The 14,682-nt window shown below is 42.8% G+C and overlaps 1 protein-coding gene and 2 non-coding genes across 3 annotated transcripts in view; 2 read left to right on the top strand and 1 right to left on the bottom strand.

Moving 5' to 3' along the window:
* LOC144697660 (uncharacterized) overlaps positions 1-14,682 on the top strand; it is a gene marked incomplete at its 5' end in the record, with an annotated part of 71,191 nt that overhangs the window by 17,454 nt on the left and 39,055 nt on the right. The gene's annotated exons all lie outside the window — the stretch shown is intronic.
* Positions 3,492-3,566, top strand: trnan-guu (transfer RNA asparagine (anticodon GUU)). The gene has a single exon. It is a non-coding gene; the product is annotated as a tRNA-Asn (tRNA).
* Positions 7,535-7,616, bottom strand: trnal-aag (transfer RNA leucine (anticodon AAG)). Its single transcript has one exon. It is a non-coding gene; the product is annotated as a tRNA-Leu (tRNA).

Genomic DNA, 14,682 nt, shown 5'->3' with positions numbered 1-14,682 from the left:
AAATTCAACTCTCAATCCACTGACTCCAGTGAAGCTGTTAAATATTTTCAATCAATACTTTCGCAAGACTCGTTTTTTAACCTTTTCACAAAGACAATAAATCTTCATTCCCCAACCGAGAATCAAACCCCACCTGAGGCGCTAAATCCTAACCACTAGACCACCAGGAAAACTGTCAAGTCTTCTTTCGGTGTGGCTTATCTACGCTGCTTCGGCCTTTTTTTTAAAATTTCAGACTCTTTTACCACAAAACTGTATGTTTAGACTCAACACAAACCTATGCTTCAGCCAACGAGAACAACATTCGCTGTGAGCTGGAACATGACATCGACAGTGAGGTGAAATCGCCGCACAAGCTGCTCATGTGCAACTTTCAATTTCCAAAACCCTCAAACCAGATCACTGTGTGTCCTATGAAAGCGGTGAATACTAGTCACTGGACATCAGGGAAACTACCAATAAGGCTTGAAATTTGACTTATCGAGGCTAATTTTGACATATTTTTCATTCCTGATCTCTTTCTCCAGAGACAACCTTCTCCTGCCAAATGGGCTGTTCAGGTTGAACACAAGTGACTTCTTCACCAATGAGAAGAACCATTGCTGTTACTGGAACATGAAACCGATACTTTCCTCCTTTAGGACAGTTCTTAAAGCTATCCCATTGACCAAGCTTTTAGTCACCTGACCGAATATGTGACTTGGTGTCACACTTTGTTCTTTAATGCTCCTGGGGAACGCCTTGTGACGTTTCATTAGGTTAAAGCTGCTATATAAATGTAAGTTGTTATTGTAGTCCAAGCATAGAGTCAGACAAAATCCTCTTGCATCTTTCATCCTGATATTTTTCTCTGCAACGTTTGAATATGAAGTTGCACAACTAATGTGAACGAAGTTTGTGATGGTAAAAATGTGTTCAACCCCTCGGGGAACTGAACCACATTGGGGTTGTGTGGTAAAAGGCATTGAAGTGTTCGGTCAGCCATGATCGTGTTGAATGGCAGAGCAGGCTCGATGGGGCTGAATGGCCTTCTCCTGTTCCTATGTTCCCATTCCGCCCATAGTGATTACTCAATAATCCTGCGTGTGTATGATTAAGCACTGACTATCATTTGTGAGTGTGCTGCCTGGCCACGCATCATGCAAGCCATTACTTGCAGCTCACCAAGTTCTGACCTCTGAAAATGTGTTCAGAGAGATCATTGCATTTCCTGCTGCTGTTGCCCTGATGTGAGATGTGGCTGGATGGCACAGGAACTCAAGAGGAGTTAAATCTGGCCATGTGAGAGGTAAGGAACACTGTAGGTGCAGTTTCAGAACTGAGAGAGTGAAGCACTACACTGTCTTCTTAACATTAGAAAACCAGAGGCTGCCCAACTTCTTGAGGAAGCTGTGGTGGGGCACGGCCAATCACTAATGGCTGCCATTGGTGATTTGTCATTTTGAACATACAAGTGAAGGCTGCAAGTAAGGAGGCAATGGGTAAGTTTGCCTTGACTGCAAGAAGGATGGAGTGTAGGATTTTAGAGGTGTATGTTCAGTTAACTGAAGTCTTTTTCACAACTCACATGGAGATTTGTTTGGCCTGTTTGTCTCCAGTAGACCTCGCATAAAGGGATTGCAACCAAAGTGCATTGGACATCATTGAAAAACCAGGGCTTTTGTGTATGAGATGAGAGAGAGTAGAATAGGCTTGTGTGCTGGACTGTGCTGAGGACTGTGAGGCTATCCATGTGAAGCATCAGCTGCTCAAACAGGCCTCTGCTGGGCTGCAGGGTCTACGCAGGAAAGATGTTTACCCTGGCTGGAGTGTCCACAATGTCAGATCACGGTCTCACACTAATGCTAAGGCCATCTAGCACTGAGATTTGTAGGGGTCTTTCCAATTGGAGGGTCTGGAATGGTTGCTACTCAACAACCCGTAGTACAGGTGAGGCATTCTCAGTGAACCACATTGGCACACACAAAGGAACACACACAGACATATACACCGAGAGTGACAGAGGCCTGAGGAGAAACAAGCACCCAGAAAACAAGGATGTCACCAACATGTCTAATTATTGTTCTATTTCAGACGGAGATTATGGTGAATGCTTGCAGATAAACGGAAGTGAAGAAACGAGGAAGGGAAGCATGAGAACCACCCGAGAGTGATTGGAAGGTCTTCATCCCATTTAATCAATAATTAATTTTAATATGGTGGCACCTAAAGGAAGGAACAGTGAGATCGGTAGGAATCAAGCCTAGATGGGGAGAGCACAATGGATTTCAAGTCCATAACCTTAACCATTCAGCCACGATTAGAGACCTTACATCAATTTTAATCTTGTTCATATAAAATCATAGACAGGTTATAACAGGGAAAGAGGCCATTCGGCCCCATATATTACCAGGCACTCTGCAATTCCTACTATCTCTCCTGGTTCATCCTGCCAGGAGGGACATCTAAATATGTCAACAACCACAAGCCTGGGCTCAGATGAAGTGACTGAAAAAACAGAACAGCTGAAATGGGGATTCGAACCCATGAAAACAACAAAACCCAAACCAATCTCGTTGGCACGTCGAGCTACACCACCACCATCAATGATACACTGACCGTTGCCTTGGATGGTGTTGGCTCTGAATTAGAACATAACAAATAGGAGCAGAAATAGACCATTTTTCCCCTCAAGCACCTCATAGTGTCAGAGAATCAGAGCCAAAGCTACACCACAGATGGAGGCCATTCGGCCCGACTCATAGGAACAAAGGATTCAGGGGCAGGAGTTGGCCATTCAGCCCTTTGAGCCTGCTTCACCATTCAATTAGGTAATGGCTGATCAGGCTGTGGTCTCAACTCCTCTTTCCTGTCTGTCCCCACCTCCGCACCATAACTCTTGACCCACTTGTGTATCAAAAGTCTGTCTAATTCTGCCTTGAATAAATTCAATGACCCAGCCTCCACTGCTTTCTGGGGAAAATAATTCCACAGACTAACGACCTCTGAGAGAATATGAAAATCTCCTCATCTCCATCTGAAAAGGGAGACCTCTTACTCTTCTGGAAACTAACTCACCTGGTCCCACTCCCCCGCCTTTTCCCCGGAGACCTGCATTTTCTGTCCAATTCTCTTTTGAATCCGCGATTGAATCTGCCTCCCCCACACTCTCAGGTGGTGCGTTCCAGACCCTAACCACTCGCTGTGTAACAGAGAAACCCCTTTACAATTACCAGCTTTGGGACAATCAGAATACTCAGCAACAGACAAAACACCAAAAGGCTGGAAGGGAGACGGCACCGGTTGTAGGAGAGCTGGTTCCCGTTGACATGGATGTGTCTGCAGTGGATAGGATCAGACTGTTTCCATGTATCCACAATGAATGTCCCACCCTTTATTTGGGAAGATTAAAACTGAGAGGATAATTATCATTCAGGTAGCGGAAATCTGAAGCTTTTACTCGCTGAGCCATTGGTTTAGGATATCTTACAGAGTGCAGGCGTTTTTCTGAAGTCTCTGTGGCGCAATTGGGTCAGCGCGTTCGGCTGTTAACCGAAAGGTTGGTGGTTCGAAACAACCCAGGGACGAAGCTGTACCCGTTTTCTCCCCATCGTTACCCATTAATGCTCTGGTTTGTTTTGGGGCCCTGAAACCACAAGAAAATCCCTCACCCCCACGTTTCAAACTCGGCTCCCACACCAAGCTTTGTTTATGGATATTCATTTCAGATATAACAAAGAATATGGACGATCATGTACCCCAATCGAAATCAATACAGATCAACGAGGCTATTGTATTTATACAAACCCATCAATTAATCACTCTTCCTCAGCTCCACAGTGAGTTAAACAGGAAAAGGTAACAATATTCCAGCCCGCACTCTCCAATCACCCACTGCCAGTGGAAACATCTTATTTTGCTGAATGTTATCTTCAGAAATGGTGAAGAGTGAATCTAATGTGGCTGCAAGATCCTGCATTCAGTTCACATTGAACAACAAATAGGAATGGGAGCGATGTAACTTTTCCACACAGCTGGGTGATAATGTTGCCTCAGCATTGAATGAAGTAACTTGCACATGTGAAATAAGCAGGGTAACCCCAACGCTACAGGAACATTTCCCTGCCTGAATCCCAATGGAGCTGTCTGGGATGTTAAACTGTGACGTCATGCAGCAGCACTTTGGGTCTTTGTTTTGAAGAAATGGAATTCGGCTGTTCTCATTAGGAATGCTGGAGACAGACTGATCAACAATGTCATCATCAAATGGCACAGCGCTGTAAGAGGACCTTCCACCCATTATATTTATATTAGTTTTGTTTTTACAAAGATCTTGCCAATTAATCCCAATTTCCTTCTCTCTTTCCATGTATCAGAATGTTCCCCATTTCAACCATTGCCAAATTCCCTTTTGAGGAAGGAGTTTCTGGAGAATCCATGCAGTTTGCCTCAATGAATATTTCCCTTACCCAATGAAATTAAGAGTTGGACTACGGTTCTTTCTGAAGTTTTTGACATAAACATAAGTTATTTATGCAATTCATTTCACGGTGAACTTACAAAAGATGTTTATTCTGATCTGACATGTCTTCAGTATTTTCTCAGTCATGATGACCATGAAACTATCATTGATTGCCGTACAAACCCATATGATTCCCCAGTCCTTTAGGGAATTCAATCGGTCGTCCTTGCCTGGTCTGAGCTGCATGTGACTCCAGACCCACAGTGATGTGGTTGATTCTCAACTACCCTCTGAAATGATTTAACAAGTTACACAGCTGAGGGGCAATTCGGGATGGACAACAAATGCTAGCCAGCGATGCTTATGAAAGAATTCAGATCTGTGATGTAGAGCGATACAAAGTGACTTTGCAACATCTCTCCCATTCCCTCGTGTTCAATCAAAGTATCACTTGTTTCTGTCTTTACGATGACGCTAGTCTTTGGATAATACTGGTAGTCATCTTTCAGTCAGTAAGTAACTGTGAATTTGCATTTATAAACTCATTAATTTCTGTTGTTGACTAAAGGAACTGCTAGTTTTTGTGCCTAGTCAGTTTCATCCTTCCTGATTTTGAGAATGCTTTTTGAGGCTTGGTGAAGGGCAAATTTAATGTGGCGGCGAGATACTATATTCAATTAATATTGAACAACAAATGTGAATTATAGACATTTCTCTCGCACTTAGATGTGCAAATATCGATAATGTTTCGACCCATTTCCAGACAGAGGACCTTTTGCGTGTACGAGATAACCACTATACTGCAGAAGAAATGTGCAGAACCACATGGACTGATTAGAATATCAAACCGTGCAGTCTCACTGCACTTCCGGACCCTGTATTGTGGAAGTACAATTCGACTGAAAAACATAGCCATGCGGCAGAGAAATTGGCCTGACACTGGAATCATAAAATGACAGAGCACATCAGCAGGTCATTCAACACTTCACACATGTGTGAACTACCTTACTGCAATTCGTCTCATTTATTGTCTCTTTCTCATAACCGTGCCTTTTGGAGAAAATCATTCAAAGTCTGGGGAAGTGACAATGTCACATGGCTGTGAGATAATATATTCAGCTGTCATTTAGCAACAAACAGGAATTGTGCAACTTCTCACAATTTGATGATTCAGTTTTGATAATGTTTCTGTCAGCTTTGAAACCAGTGACCTTGCACATGTGAAGTGAATGTGATCATCACTATTTGTTTCTTTATTTAATGATGGGATGTGGGCATCGCTGGCTACGCCGCTACACCACAAAAACAATTTGCAAGATAAAGCCAAAGGTGATTGTATAGAATTTTAAACTGTGTAGACATGCTGCACTGCAAGATCCTGTTTTACAGGAATAGAATTGGGATGGAACATTTTGGAATGCTGCAGAGAAATTGATCTAATTGTAAATTGACACAGCTCATTAGGAGGCCATTCGACCCAACGGCCGTGTGCTTTCTTCAAAGAGCTAACCACTTTTAGTTCCGATATCATTCTCTTTTTTCAAAACCCTGCAGTTTGTTTTTCCATTTCGATAGTTGTCAATTCCTTTTTGAAAACTCTGAGTTAAAAAAACAATATTGAAAAAGGTGCAGGAGCTTCTGCAGTGTCCATGCTCAGTGTATGAAAATTAACAAGTGTCCCTGACCCAATGACACGGAGAGTTGAACTGGGGATTCATATGTTGTCTTCGGAATAAAAAGAAATATTTATTTATACAGTTGATTTCCTCTTGAATATTTGAAAGAAGTTCATTCTGATCTAGCATCTCCTCATTTTTCTCAATCTACAATCTAACTCCCCTTGCTGTACAACCTGTTCCAGAGGCAGTTATAGAAAAGAAAGAAAGTTTTGCTACAGCTACACAAAGCCCTGGTTAGATCACACCTTAGATCATACACTCTGTGTATGGTTCTGGTGACCGCACCTTATGAAGGATCAATATTGGTCTTGGAAACAGGGCAGTGCTGATCCAGCAGAATGTCAGTTCTGGAATGTAAGTAGATATTCTCCCCTCCGCAAATTGAGGTCATCCAAAACTGTTGCACTCACAGCAAGTCCCATTCCCCTATCACCCCTCTGTTCGCTGACCCACATTGGCTCCCGGTCAAAAAATGTATCTATGTCAAAATGTCTTATCCTTGTGTTCAATTCCCTCCTTGTTCTGGCCCCTCCCTATCTTTGTGATCTGCTCTAACCCCACATGCCTCTGGGGTATCTGTGCTCCTTTAATTCTGGCCTCTTGTACATTCCCAGTCAGAATGGCTCCACCATTGGTGACCGTGGTTTCAGTTACTGAGTCCCCAAGCTCTGGAATTCCCTCCCTAAACCTCTCCACCTCTATCTCACTTTCCTCCTTCCAGACTCTTCTTAAAACCTACCTCTCCGACCAAGCTTTTGGTCATCTGACCTAACATCTCCTTATGCGTGTCAGTGTCAGACTCTTTTATATAATGACTCTGAGAAACACCTTTGGAGGTTTCATTAAAGGCACTATCTAAATGAAACCTGTTGTTGTAATGGGGCACACAGAGAAGGAGACAAAATCCTCTTGTACCTTTCACCCTGCTATTTTTTGATCTGAATTTGCACAACTAATGTGAATAAAGTTTGTTGTGTTAAAAATGTGTCCAATCCCTTGGGGAACTGAACCACATTGACACTCACACAGACGAACGTAAAGAAGAAACCACGGGACTGTTTGAGTGGTTTTGATTCAGTTTATCCATTAATTAATTCCATGGGCACCTTATTAAAATCAGGAATGATGACAACTGTAGCCAGTCGGATTTGTACCTCTGTGAGGAGACCCCACAGGATTCCAACCCCATCCCCTTATCCACTCCGCCTTGAACACAGGACTGACACTGACGTCACTGCTGTTTGTATAAAATCATCGACTGTTACTCACACACCGACTCTCTGGAACTCAACAACTAAAATTCAACATCCTGCTTTCACTCAAATTTTTATCGGCTCCTCGTTCTTCCTGTCAGAATACAACACTGCGCACTCAATTTGCGGTGGTATCTGTCCAAATGGGGCTGCTAAATCTTTGGCAGCGGTGGGATTCGAACCCACGCCTCAATAGAGACTGGAGCCTTAATCCAGCGCCTTAGACCGCTCGGCCACGCTACCATAGCGATAGGTGCTATTAATCATCTCCTTCACAGGTATGGCCACTGAAATAGAACAAAAGCAATGGAGTAGGAATTGAACATTCGGAACCTGGATCCAGCTCCGTCAGTTAATCAGATGATCCTGCACTTTGTGACAAACAGAAATCATTTCCACTCAAATACACAATGAGCTGCAGTGAAGGGTCGGCACCATTTAAACTGTCATTCAACTGGTCTAGTTCCAAATCTCCTGCTAGAAATGACAAGAAAACTTCTCACTGAATTCACTCCGGGTCTTGACTTCAGAAGGACAGGACACAAGGTTACAAAGTACATTTCGATAAAATGGGTTCTAAAATGGCGGCATGACTGGGAAAGAGAATCCGTGGTATTGGGAAACATAAAGTTATAGAAAGTTACAGGAAAGAAAGAGGCCATTCGGCCCTGGTGTGCTGCTATCAAACAGCAGTTGTGATTGGTTGATCAGGAGTGGTCAATTACTCTTTCATTTCCCACTGCGAATTTAGTGAATGTTTGCAGATGAACAGAAATAAGAAACACGGGGTATTTGGATGGTTTTTATTCCAATTAACCGATAATTAATTCTGCGGACTGTCAGCTAAAATCACTTGGCCACAACTACTTAGTGAAGTCGAACTGTTGTTTGTACAAAATAATAGAATGGGTACAGGGAGTAAGAGAGAAAAAATACTTTCAGTCCCTGCCATTAACCCAACTTCGACTGCCTCTCCCCATTCTCCCAACCAAAATGCAACACTGCTCAGGTCAGCCGTCCCCTGGCCACACGGAGGGTTTTTTGGAAGCGTCTCAAAAACAAACCACCGGAAAGTTTAACAACCGTGAGAGTGGAGCCCAAATCACAGGAGCCTCGACCAGCACCTCAGTCCATTCGGACACTCACTATCACTGTCAAAGCAGAAACAACCATCACCTTGACCGGCATTGGCACTGAATTAGAATATACAAATCCATGATCAGGAATAGGCCATTCGGCCCCTCGAGCATTCTCAGCTACTTCATAAAATCATGTGAAAACTTCAATCATCCTCCGCTTTGTAACATCCGGGCATTTAGTAGTTGAACAACCTCCACTCAAAAAGAAACAGAAATAAATGTCCTCTTGCATCTTTTAAAACAGCGCTTTTGTTTTCTCTGGAACATCTTAATATGAAGCCGCAGGACTAAGGTGAACAATGTTTGGGTGGTAAAAATGAGGAACTGAACCACATTGACACACACACAGAGGAACACACACAGACATAGACACCGAGAGTGACAGAGGGAAAGGGTTTGTCTCTAAGGAGAGACAAACACCCAGAAAGCAAACATGACACCAACCTGGCTCGGTTTTTGTTCCATTTCCGACTGCAAATTTCGTGAACGTTTTTATGAATGAACGGAAGTAGGAAAACTCCCGAGTGTTTGGATGGATTTGATTCAATTTAACCGATAATGAATTCTGTAGACACAGAGTTAAAACCAGGAATAATGAGAAGCGGGAAACCCCAATGTCTTTGGACTCCATCACTTAAACCACTCGACCACGACGACTGACCCTCTGCACAAGTTAATATGGTCGGTATAAAATCATAGATGGTTATAGCAGAGGAGTACATTCAGCCCATCGTGTCCATACCATCTCTCTGGAAGAGTCATTTAACTAATTCCAAAATATCGCCTGTTACCCCCAGCAATTTATATTGATGCTGTCTCTACTCACCCTTCCTGTTAAAATGAAACACCGCACACAAAAATTCAATCTGAGCTGGCAATTGTTCGACCTGCTGTTCAAGCTGCTCATGTACAACTTTCAATTTCCAAAACCCACCAACCTCATCCCTGTGAAACTGGCAAGGGAACACATGACGGAAATTCATCACTGAAAGTAACTGACACACATCAAATTCTAAACACTTTCATGTCGCATCTCTTTTTGCTTCTGTCCCTGCCTCACCTCCAGCTCCCTCTGCCCGTACAGCTCCCAGGTCAATTAGCTGCTTGAGCCCGACACAGAAAGTTCATGAACCCAATATTTCCCTGGGAGTCAGTGGCAGGGAATGTAAGGCACGAGGCTTTGAGAAGGGATGGGTTTACAGGATCTCATTTTCCTGATTGTGCGAGATACTGATGACAGGAATGTGCACAGTGTCAATTATCCACAGCCGCACTCTCCTTCAAGTTTTGTGCACGTTGTTAAGCTTTGAAATTGTTCATATTTTCACACTGGATTTCACTCTGAATAAAGCGGAGCTGGGGTGAGCTTATGTTGTTCAGTGGATGTACTGCAAGAAGCTACACAACAGGCCCTTGATAACATTTTTGAAGGGGTGAGCTAAAGTGAATGGTTGAGACGATTTAATTGCTGTTGAACTAGTCTGGATTCAGATTCAGTGCTAGAAATGTCAAGAAAACCCGCTGAATTTGCTCAGTGCCTTCAATTCAAAGCGTTAGATAGAAGGGCAGGAAGTACATCTCGCTAGATTGAGATATAAAACGGCAGATTAATTTAGAGAGATACAACAAGGGTATTAGGAAACACAAAAAATGCATATAGGAAAATGCAGGTAGATTGTATCCCGGTCACTAAAACTCCGAGCAGCATTTACAGGATATCCGAGTGAGTGAGTTACAAATAAAAGTCACACCAACTTTCTAATTCTATTCACTGTAAAACTCCTTCATTTAATTGAAAAGCTGACTGTTGTGAATCTGAAAATGTGCACCATGGGATTTGTGTTACCGAGTGACTTGTTTTCCATTGTTTGTCCGTCAGGTTTGTAAATCAATTTGTGTTGGCTTTTGAAACGAATCTGATTTCAAAATGATGACACAAAGCAGGTAAATATTTTAATCCAGGAACAAATCCTGAGGAAAATGGATCACAGTATTTGGAAGGAGGTGCAGCTAAGAAGTGGAAGATGTGAATGATGTGATTGATGATTGAGGGGAATGCATTGCAACCTTGGGGCATTTGTCGGCCGATTACATTCCACACTTTAAAATTCCGACCAAGCTGAGGTATCAGGTGGAAAGCAACAGGTTTCTCCATGTATGTTAGGATATGAGACAGTTTTTTCACATGCCCGGCTAGCTCAGTCAGTTGAGCATGAGACACCTAATGTCAGGGTCGCTGTAATAGTTTAAAAAATCTGAATGAGAGCCGCCGTACGGACTGGAAGTATTGACCCTGTTTTTCCCTCCAGCTGCTGAGTTCTTCCAGCATTTTCTGTGTTTGTTTCAGATTTCCATCATTCGCAGTAATTTGCTTTTATCTTTTTACTTTTAAATCTTGCTTCTGAAAAAAACACTAACTAATCACTGAGGCTCCTGTGAAACTTACAAGGCAGAAATTCATCACTGAAAGCAACTGACACACCATAGATCCATAGAACCATAGAAAAGTTACAGCACAGAAGAAGGCCATTAGGCCCATCTTGTCATGCCTGCCCGAGGACACCCAGGTGCCCTTTCTAATCCCACCTTCCTGCACCCGACCCATCGCCCTGCAGCTTACAGCACTTTAGGTGCAGATCCACGTGCTTGTTAAAAGAGTTTAAAGTTTCTGCCTCTACCACCAACTTGGGCAGCGAATTCCAGACACCCACTACCCTCTGCGTAAAAAAGTTCTTCCTCATGTCCCCCCTACACCTTCTGCCACTTATCTTGAATCTATGTCCCCTGGTTCTAGAATTCTCCATCAAGGGAAACAATTTTATCCTGTCCACTCTACCTATTCCCCTCATAAAATTGTACACCTCAATCAAGTCACCTCTCAGCCTTCTTTGTTCCAATGTAAATAACCCCAACCTATCCAATCTCTCCTCGTAGCTACACTTTTCTAACCCTGGCAACATTCTTGCAAACCTCCTCTGCACTCTCTCCAGAGCTATTACGTCCTTCCTGTAATGTGATGAACAGAACTGCACACAATACTCCAGTCGTGGCCTCACCAGTTATTTATACAATTCCAACATTATTTCCTTACTTTTATATTCTATACCTCTGCAAATGAAGGAGAGCATTCCATATGCATTCTTTACAACCTTGTCTACTTGAACTTCTGCCTTCAGGGACCTGTGCACTTGTACACGAAGCTCTCTCACTTCATCCACCCCTCCTAGTATATTCCCATTTATTTTGTAATCCCTGTAACTGTTTTACCTCCCTAAATGTATGACGTCACACTTCTCTATATTAAAATCCATCTGCTACTTTACCACCCACTCCACCAACCCATCTATATCGTTTTGGAGATTATGGCTATCCTCTACACTATCCACTACTTGGCCAATCTTTGTGTCAGCTGCAAATTTCCCAATCATCCCCCCAAATTCACGTCCAAATCGTCAATATATAACACAAACAGCAAAGGTCCCAACACCGAGCCCTGTGGAACACCACTTGAGACAACTTTCCATTCGCAAGGGCATCCATCGACCATTACCTTTTGTTTCCTGTTACAAAGCCAACCATTTATCCAGTTTGCCACATTACCCTGAAACCCATGGGCTTTTACTTTCCTGACCAATATGCCATGTGGGACCTTGTCAAATGGCTTGCTAAAATCCATGTACACAACATCCACTGCACTACCTTCATCAACCCTTCTTGTCACTTCCTCAAAGAATTCAATCAAATGTGAGGCAAGACCTTCCTTTAACAAATCCATGCTGACCATCGCTGACTAGTGCATGCCTTTCCACATGACAGTTAATCCTATCTCTCAGGATTGATTCTACTAATTTGCTCACCACCGATGTAAGACTAACTGGCCTATAATTTTTTGGCATTTCCTTTAATCCCTTTTTAAATAATGGAACTACGTTTACATTTCTCCAGTCCTCTGGTACCTCCCTTGTATCTAGTGAAAATTGGAAAATCATCCTCAGAGCGTCTGCTATCTCCTCCCTGCCTTCCTTCAATAGCCTCGGAAACAATCCATCTGGCCCTGGCAACTTATCAACTTTCAAGGATTTCAACCCTTCGAGTAATTCCTCTCTCTTTATGACTCTCCCGTTCAATATCTCACAGTGTTCCTCTTGGACTACTATATCTACATACTCCCTTTCCTTTGTAAACACGGAGACAAAATATTCATTCGAAACCCTTTCCACAGCCTCTGCATCTTCACACAAGTTTCCATCTTCATCTCTGATAGGACCCACTTTTTCCTTAACTAACCTTTTAGCATTAATATATTGGTAAAACATCTTTGGGTTATCTTTAACTTTACTTGCTAATCTTTTTTCATGCCCTCTCTTTAATGTCCTTATTTCCTTTTTTAATTCGTCCCTCCACTTCCTATCTTCGTCTAGGCTATCAGCAGTGCTTAGTTCTTTGTGCCAATCGTACGCTTTCTTATTCTGTTTGATCTTCCCCTGTATTCCTCTCCACAACCAGGGAGGTCTAGATTTGGCAGTACCACTCTTATTTTTGTAGGGGACATGTCTACTTTGTAAAATTAGGATCTCGCTTTTTAGTGCTTCCCACTGGTTTTCCACTGTTTTATCCTCCAGCAGTGCTGTCCAGTCCACCTTAGCCAAGTCCCTTCTCATTTCTGCAAAATTTGCCTTCCCCCAGTTCAAGACTTTTACTCTGGCCTTATCCCTGTCCTTTTCCATGGTAATGCTAAATCTGACTGAATTGTGATCACCGTCCCCGATTTGGCCGCCAACTGTCACTTCACCCACTTGCCCTTTTTCGTTCCCCAAGACTAGGTCTAGAATTGCATCTCCTCTCGTTGGGTTTTTCACTAATTGGTTGAAAAAATTTTCCTGGACGCACTACGTGAATTTTTCTCCCTCAGTCCAACTTATATTGTTTGAATCCCAGTTGATATTAGGATAGTTGAAGTCTCCTACTATTATTGCCCTCTTGTTCTTACAAGCAGAAAGTTGCCTATGTATTTGTTCTTCTATCTCCCTTTCACTTTTTGGGGGTCTGTAGTATGCTCCCAGTAGTGTGACTGCCCCTTTTTTATATCTAAGCTCAATCAATAAAGCCTCGTTTGTTGACCCATTTTGTATATCATCCCTTCTCACAACTGGAATTGATTCTTTAACCATTAGTGCTACTCCCCTCCTTTTTTATCTCCTACCCTATCGTGTCTGAAGATTTTATAACCAGGGATATTTAGCTGCCAGTTTTGTCCCTCCTTTAGCCAGGTCTCCGTTATAGCAATGACATCCTGCTGCCATGTTCCTATCTGTGCCTTTAACTCATCTACCTTGTTTGTAATACTCCTTGCATTGAGGTATAAACCATTTAACCCCGTCAATTTCCCTTGCTGGACACTTTGTAAACTTTGCTTCTCCTGTAACTCCATGTCTATCACAACGTCGCTAGCTAATGTCCATTTTTCTGATCTGAATCTGACCTATCTGATCCTACTCCTGGGATCCCATCCCCCTGCCACACTAGTTTAAATACTCCCCAACAGAACTAGTAAAAGCCCCCACAAGGACACACATCAAATTCAAAGTACTTTCATGTCGCATCTCTTTCTGCTTCTGTCCGTGCCTCGCCTCCAGCTCCCTCTGACCGTCTAGCTCCCAGATCAATTACCTGCTCGATGCAGACGCAGTCAGTTCATGGGAATGGGTAAAACTCGTGGGTAAAGAGACACCTGGATGTCACCTTCCTTTTTCTCCCAGATACTGATTACAGGAATGTGCCCAGTGCTGATTATCCACAGACACACTCTCCTCCCAGTTGTTTAGCTTTGAAATTGATTTTCACACTGGATTTCAATGTGAAGAAAGCAGAGCTGTGATAGGCTTATATTGTTCAGCAGATGCACTGCAAGAAAATACATGACAGGCTGATGGTAACATTGCTCTTTGGACGCGGTGAGCTCCAGTGAAGGATTGGCACCATTAATGTGTCGCTCAATTAGTCTCGTGACAAATCTCGTGCTGGAAATGACAAGAAAACTCGCTGTATTTGGTCCGTGTTTTGGTTTCAAAAGAGCCGAAAACAAGGTAAGAAAGTACATCTCGCTCAAGTGGGTTATAAAATGGCAGAATGACCCGTGCTGTTGGGAAACATAAAATTATAGAAAGTCA

The sequence above is a fragment of the Cetorhinus maximus genome, chromosome 23 (genome assembly GCF_964194155.1).
Source record: "Cetorhinus maximus chromosome 23, sCetMax3.hap1.1, whole genome shotgun sequence".
In the NCBI taxonomy this organism is placed as follows: domain Eukaryota; kingdom Metazoa; phylum Chordata; class Chondrichthyes; order Lamniformes; family Cetorhinidae; genus Cetorhinus; species Cetorhinus maximus.
This window is presented reverse-complemented; position numbering and strand designations above follow the sequence as displayed.